Here is an 8,025-nt window from a genome sequence, read left to right on the forward strand (position 1 = left end):
CTGAGATGGTGTAATGGTCGGTAAGTATGCACATTTTAAGCATGAAATGCTTTTAGCTCCCGTTGTCGGCAGTGTGGTGACGTCACGCCGAGACCGAGAGCCATCATCCGGCCACTGAAATCCACTCATCCGGGCACTGAAATCCACTCATCCGGGCACTGAAATCCACTCATCCGGGCACTGAATTCCAGTCATCCGGGCTCTGAAACGAGAACATCCGGGCACCGTACGAGAATTAACGAGATTTAACGAGACTCTCTAAGCCCTCCTACGCGACCGGCATGCAAGCGCCGGTTGGTCTCCAAACGAGACAAAAAATAACTGCTGCCAGTGCCTTCTCAATGTTTATCAAGATATCAGTGGAGCTGTGGGTTTGATAATGCACGGAATTATAATTTTCGATTTCTAATAACGCGTGCAAAAAGCACATAAATAATGACACGTTACACTTCGTTGTCATACGTGATCCGGGGGAGAAGCGCTGCGTTCAAAGGGCAAGGCATCGCGCCGAACGGGTGGTGGCGTTCCTCCCTTCCATTACGGTGCGGTTCGGGTGTCCACCGAGATGGCAGAGAATTACTGCGCCATTTCCTTTCCTCAAAAAACCTTGCATTCAAATGGCAAGGCATCGCGCTGAACGGGTGGTGGCGTTCCTCCCTTCCTGTATGGTGCGGTTCGGGTGTCCACCGAGATGACATTAGGCCCGTAAACATTTCATGCTTACTCTACTCTCGGTTACGGGAGAGGCAGAGAATTTTAGATTATAATATGCAATCATTGGAGAAGAGGCGAATTCTTGAGGGGATCGCCGAAGGCTGGTCATGAATAAAAACATTAAGTAATGACAGTCCTCGAAAACTGCCGCTGGAAAAATACTAGCTGTGCAATAATAATAAAAAGATTAGTAATTGCCAGTCCCGTGAAATCTTTACGAAATGATCAATTTCGAATCGTAAAATTTTTAGAGAAGATAGATGGGAAGCTGGCTGCTTTACCATTAGTCAGAAGTTTAGAATGCAGTGGAAGGAGTTTTAGAAATTCAGTAAAATAAAAATTACTTCATGGTTAAAATACTTATCTTAACCTTTCTTCTTTTTTTTCCAATGTTCTTCTGAATTTGATGAGTTGTTTCACGTAAAATGTCTTTATAAAGTGTTGTTAATAAGGGGGAATAAAGCAATTTATTTCAAGGTATGATGCATTGCTGCATATTATATGTCCAAGTATCTGACATTGATGCCGGTGAATAAGTTATCATTATGTTATATTTGTCGCCGCCATTGACATTTCGCATAAAGTTACAGATAATGTGGTCCTGAAGTATTTCAACACACTATGAAAAGTGTTGAACAATGCGATAAGTTACCACGCTTGAAAGAGTGGCAGTAACTTAAACGCGAACTGCAACGAAATTATACTTTAAGTAGAAGGACTATTACTATCTTGGGCACGTTGCAAGCCCAGCCGTGACAATGTTTTACTCGTATTTGGGAGCCAGCTCTTCTTTTATAAGCATCTAAAAAGCTTCATAGAGTGTGCACGGGCACCAGGTGGCGTATTAAACCTGGCGGCGTATTCCGCAGCTACGGAATTTACCGGACTTGACGTACGCATTGAGCACCGAGAATTTTCTTATGACGCATCCACTGAGATTTAACGGATTACGGATAGCGTGTATTTATAGGCTGGTCACTAAAATGAGGTGTGTCTGGCCTACTGTGGAATTCTGGAAAAGTGTTTAAAAATTTTTAGTGAGATTATGAAGCCGAGCCGCTGAGTAGGCGCTCAGGGTATGAATTTCAATGCTGGAGATGAACTCGCACGCGCTTTTGCGTTTCCGAAGTACGAAAAAGGGAGGACTTTGAGCGGGAAAGGACGATCTCTTTTTTTCACATGGGATTCCGAGGTTTGGAAGGGTCCTTGCCTGTTCGGATAAGAATTAATCGCATCAGCCACGGCTATTCTCTACAAAAGAAAAAGGAGCTTCCGGAAAACCACTACTAGCAGTGAAATATCTCATCGTTGACCGAAGGAGGACAGCAGACGCTGCAAAACAAAATATTGTCTTGGCAGGCGGGCATTCGTTCACAGCACTTTAAATTCATGCGATCAGCATTAGGCTCACTCAAAATACAGTACTGCAACCCTTGCTCGCCCTGCTGCGGTCACTATGGGGTAGAGCGAGCCGCCTAAACACCACTACTGCAGCGCCTTAGTGATGCCGTGTGTGCCTGTTTTCACATCATTTTTGGGCTACTGGTAATGACCGCAAGGTTTCCACTTCCGATTTGAATACAAACAGTTTTTAGGCGTGAAGCGTTATAAGGTCTGTGGCCGGAAATCGTTTCCTTGAAATAATGCATGGAAGGGATGAAAGCGCAAGAACAATACAAAGAGCGAACACGACACATGATAAGGGGAGAGTGTGCAATCGTGCGCACGCTCTGGAAGCGGCCAATGATAGGACTCACGCGTGCCCCGAAAGCAGCCAATGAGAAGGCGTGCGCCGGAGGACTCATAAGCGGAGAAAGGGGAGATAATGAGAGATATGCGGCTATCTTGGACACTTGACGCTGTATCCTGTAACAACGCATTTCCCTTGCATTCCATTTCGTCCTCTCTCAATGGTCGCTGCTCTAATGCCGTAGGGCGTAAGAGCATAGATCACGCTACAGTAGTGACAGAAATATGCCCATCATGCCACCTACTTTCATAAACAAGTCTCCAGCCTGTATCGCACTGGCCAATTGGAGTCCACGTTAATGTGTGACGGGTCACGAAAAAGGGTTTCAGTGGCTTTACGAGATTTTTTGCCGCTAACAGATGATATGCTAAACTGCTTGGAAGACTGGAAAAACCTCGTCCGTAGCTTCAGGTTGATGTCTTGGTTAAGTAGAGCATGCGCGTCATCTACTGCACTTGAGACAACGTTTTCTGTGGCTATGCAGTGGGAACTCCGAGCGCGCGCCGCCAGTTTAATCGCCTCTCTCCTTTGTGAGCCGATGATGACAGCGGGCTTGTGAAAGCCCTGCGCCTCGCCCTCGTAGCTTCCACCGCGTAGCCACAGAAGGCTTCCCTCGTGTATAGCGGGATCTCTGGATATCGGTGAAGCTTCAATGAATATTCTCGAAAAGATTGAAAACTCTAAGCTACAGCCGCTCCGCCTCTTATACCTTAGACAATTTACCAAGTTTATCTCTTGCTTCCTCGATTGGTCTTCGCACTAATACTTCTACCACGTAATCTCCTTCTCTTGCAGTTTAGTGCAAAAGATGGCAAGAATCGGCACCAGGAAGTGCCGTTATCGTTTTAATTACGCGCATTTAGGCATTGGTTTAATCGTTGCGCACTATCAATGCTGGTTCATTTTCATGCAAGGGAAAATTCCCCTGGTGGGGCAGCGAGCGGTTATTTTGCCTGGCATGCACGGATGCGTCACCTGGAAGAACTCCTATGGCATTCCAAACTTTCATGTGATAGTACCTGCATGCACACTAGTTTAATTATACACTACACATGGCCAGCTGTGTCGTGCCGTCCTTTTGACTATAATGCGCATTTGCGCTTTTCAACATCACCGTTACGGAGCCCGGCACAGGTCAAAGCGTTGATTTCGCCTGTCATAACTTATAGCTTCGCAGTTTAAGCCAGGCGATAGTCGTGTTTCGAAGATATTGCACTGTTAAAAGTCCATACTAAAAACTGAAAAAGAAGCGTATATTTTTTTTAATATTGCAAGCAAAGACGCAGATGAAGCAATAATTGCCTGCTGTCCTGAAAAGTGCGTTTGACAGCAAAGTGCGTCAATTCTTTGAACTTTTATCTTGTCGATGTCGATTGTAGTAAGCTTGAAGGAATAAACCATTCGCACATAAACTTTTATACATCGCGTATATAGCATCACAAAGTCGCATTAACGCGCGTAACACGAGGGGGTTAACATTAGCTGAATGCAGTGCGTGACCCCATGTGAAATATGGCAGGTCAAAAGTGTTTTGCTGTTTTGCTAAAATAACAACACTGAAAAAACTCAGGAACTGAACGCGTGAACTCAGCTATAATCTGATTCAGTTCAGCTTAGTTTTATGACACACCGAAAACTGAGTATGGCATGCCCTAAACAAAAGATTAGAAATTCACTATAATTTTTCTGGTTTATACTTTAACACGTTTGCATCTTTTAAAAACCCTAAAATACAGGGCAAATCAAAAAGGCCACTTTAGCGTAAGAGCAATGCTGAATGGAGCGGTCCGGGTTCACAGTAAAACACAGCAAAATGTTTTTTTCTTTATTCTTTTCTCTTTCAACATGAAAATAAAACATTATGTAATGTTAGCTCAGCTATTCATGATACACATAGCGCCTTGTCTTCCTTTGCCAGTATAAAGTGATGAGTAAATGTCTGTGCCCTATACAAAATCGGCTGAGAATCACTTCCTTGAAATATTCATTGTCTGTGCAAGACTCCCATTCACATAAAACTGGCTTCACCAAGTGCACTTTGTTATTTACTCCGTTATTCCAAGTGGACTGTCATTTTTTTCCTTATTTATCGTGCACTAAGTTCATGCAATCTTTAAAGAGTGCACGTACTTTTTTTGTTTGTCATGAGGTTGAGCGGCGCACGAATCTTCTGTCTAGTTGGTTTTTTTTTCCGACGTGACTAGGGGTCCGCCGGAGTTTTATGTTTTCCCATTAAGCTTTGGCTGTTCTTATACTGTTTATGCCACCATTTGTGGAGTGATTGCGTTTTTAGACTGAACCCCTGTGAGTACGCTTAGCTTGTGTGTAAATGATACTGTTTCCAAGGTTGTCGGTTACGATTTTTATACGTTCACATAGGCAGTCTAACATTCATTCGGCATTGAAGATGGATGCACACTGTGCACGTGTTACTGTTTCTTTAGATTTCCCTCATACCAGTGCGTGTTTAAAATCAACAACCGTTTTAAGACCACCACAATAAAGCTCCTTGAAGCTACCTTATTTTTTCTCGAGTCCCAAAAATTCTTGTGAGATATGTTGTTACGGAGTTTTTTTTAAGAACTGTTTAATAGTGAAATCGCAGGTTCAGGGAAAGTTTTGCCAGGAGGGTGGTGCATCTCGTCACAGGGAAAGGTAAATTTTTCCACTGCGCCGAGGTTTTCACACATCTCATTATACCGCAGGCCAATGGCGACGCAGCTTGGGGGTTGTTGCTTAATATAATTCTATTAAGACATTTAGTTACAACTGCATAGCGGCAATGTTTTGGTAGACACCTCACCTTTAGGATATTAGCGCAAATTAAAGCGGTTGGTTTCGTTTCAAGAGTGGTTCATTTCTCTCTACACAGAAGGTGAGTGTAGGAGATGTTCTGTATGCACCGCAAGAGAGGCGCAGGCCTGATTCAAGTAGTGGATCTTAATTTTGTTAGCCATGACGGTCCTAATGAACCGTGCACAATCCACCCACAATATAAGGAGGAACGTACCAAAGGGCGAGCCATCGTCGAAGGTAAGTTTTATCAGACCCTCTACACGTCCTTGAGAGAAATTTTAGCGTGCTACAGATTCAGAGACTCGTTTTTAATGCGTTTATGTGTGACAACAATGTGAATTTCTTGTGAAATGGCATTTCTAAAAATGTATGTTCTTGAACACCGATGATTGGGTCAGTTGATATTCTTCCACCATGAAACACGTTCACAGCACGAAAAAAAAAACGAGGACAAAAAATCACACGCGACAGAATGAATGCTGTACTTCCAACTATATTTTTATTTAGATAAACTAAGTTTCAGTGCAGTGTTATTACAACCTCGTGGCAGTCAACCGTGTTCGTCAAAAAGGCCACTTCATTGTCATGAAGAAACAAGAACGGGTGCTTGCACATGGACCACCCACTTTTCGGATGTGATACGCCTCAATATTCCCTATTAATCTGACTCATTCCGGTCCTAGACACTTAAATGTCGGAAAAACGCTAATCTTCTGTGCTCTCTTCTTAAATTTAGTTTTGGTGAAATTTCGATTAACAGCTTGGATGGCTTTCCATTCAAACGTTCGTTTGGTAGCACCACAAAACCACCCTCTTTGTCTTACTGGACTCTTCTTAGTCCGTGCTGTTTTAAGTAGCTTACCACCTTATTCTCCGTAGGCATGCGCATAGATCTGTTGCACACGTCGTTTATCACAGCTTCAGCTCCATCCAAAAGAGCTCTTTCGTTGTCGCGCTGTTTTGCTCTTCCTGCTATACCTCCCGCCAAGGCCAGTATTTCCGGCTTCCCTGCAGCGACCCCAACTACTAGCTATGAAAATTAGTCGCCTTTTTATAGCTATAAAAAGCTATGAAAAAGTGCAACCACCGCCGACGGCATAAAATATCAGTCACTGCGTGTGTGCGTGCCTCCTGGAAAGGCGTATGAAGTTACCGCCAGAGCACCGTAGAATCGGAACAGAGGTAGCTTTGAAAGAAAGACTACTGCACGCTGCTCGCAACCAACCACTGGTGGGAGTTTGAGAAGCTTGGACGTCGGTCACGTGGTGTTCGTCGGCTGCCCGTCGGTTATCCATATTCTTGCTCTGCTGCCACGTGCAGGCAGCGCACAGAAAGCACACCGTACATTTTGCATGCACGTGTGTACCACGGCGCGGTGGTGGCGGTGTAGAACAGTCTTACGTTAAAATACTGGAAGATATGTGTAACGACTGCACAGCTACCATAGTCCTCCATAAAGTCAGCAATAAAATTCCAATCAGGAAAGGGATCAGACAAGGAGACACGATCTAGCCAGCGCTATTCACCACCTATTTACAGGAGGTGTTCCGAGGCCTGGATTGAAAACAGTTTGGGGTAAGAGTTAATAGAAGACACATAAGTAATTTGCAATTCGCTGATGACATTGCCTTGTTAAGTAACTCTTAAGATGAGCTGCAAAGCATGGTTAATCAGTTAGAGACGCAGAGCAGAAGGTAGCTAAAATTAACATGCAAAAATCCAAAGTAATGTTCAAAAGTCTCGCAAGAGAACCGCAGTTCACAATTGGTAGTGAGTTGATGGATGTGATAAGAAAATACCTCTACTTAGAGAAGCTAGCGGTCGCTCATCCGGATAATGAGAGGCAAAAAATATTCGCTGTGGCTTACCTTGGTTAAGCCCGGTAATTGCGAAAGCAATATACGTACCTACGCCATGGTTCAGCTGGTAGTGTAGCTGGTGGTGGTGCTTGTGGTTAGACTTGTGGCGATGCATCTGTTATACAATCCAATCCAATCCCATGCAATCCAATCTAATCTAATGTAATCTAATGTAATCTAATCTAATCTATTCTAATCCAATCCAATCCAGTCCAGTACAATCCAGTCCAGTCAGGCCGCCGTTCAGTGCACCGCCGTCGCACATGGACGGCGCGAGATCGCGAAGCAGTGTTAAGCCGCTGGTGGTTGGCACAGCTACTGCTTTCTAGCGACGTGAGTCGAGTCTAATCTCTTCAGCATAACGCCACAATCGCGCTCCTAGCGTAGAGCGCAGGAGTCAGGCGCCGGTGGTGGCACCGCCGCGGCTTGCGGCGGCGCGAGTCGGTCGCCCATGGAGGAAGGAAAGAACTAAGGAGAGGCCCTGACGTCACTTTTTGTGAAGCCGCCCTGCAACCGGAAGTTGGCTCGGCTCTCCTCACTATCTTTCTTCTCCACCGGACTACGGGGCGGGGATCGCGCGCGGCTCGCAAGCGCTTCGTAAAAGAAAGGTATCAAAAAAACCGCGCCACTCGCCGCTACACTCCTACACCTCCCTCCCCGCAAGCACGCACCTAGACACAAACCGGCGCACAGGTGCGGTGAACCTTTTCCGACGCCAGGCGAAGAAAGACCATCCTCCTCGGGCTACCGTACAGCCGCCGTGTGGCCTTCGAAACGCAGCTCAGCATCTCCGAGAGCGGCTTCATGTTTCTGTCCTGTTTCGCTGTGATCAGCGAAAGTTCGCTGATCAAAACAATCAACGCTTCTTCGCGTGTCGAAGAGCGGTTCCGGAGTGTCACCTTTTCG

At 45.2% G+C, this 8,025-nt stretch overlaps 1 protein-coding gene across 1 annotated transcript in view; it reads right to left on the reverse strand.

Moving 5' to 3' along the window:
- The window catches only part of LOC149337035 (uncharacterized), a 71,606-nt gene extending 64,101 nt beyond the window's left edge, over positions 1 to 7,505 (reverse strand). Inside the window, exon 1 of the mRNA XM_089553281.1 lies at positions 7,168 to 7,505. The gene's annotated coding sequence lies outside the window, so the exon portion shown is untranslated. The remainder of the gene's footprint in view (positions 1 to 7,167) is intronic.
- Positions 7,506 to 8,025: the final 520 nt, after the last annotated feature.

Source organism: Amblyomma mixtum, chromosome 7, assembly GCF_055824585.1.
Source record: "Amblyomma mixtum isolate Tamu chromosome 7, ASM5582458v1, whole genome shotgun sequence".
NCBI classification, from domain to species: domain Eukaryota; kingdom Metazoa; phylum Arthropoda; class Arachnida; order Ixodida; family Ixodidae; genus Amblyomma; species Amblyomma mixtum.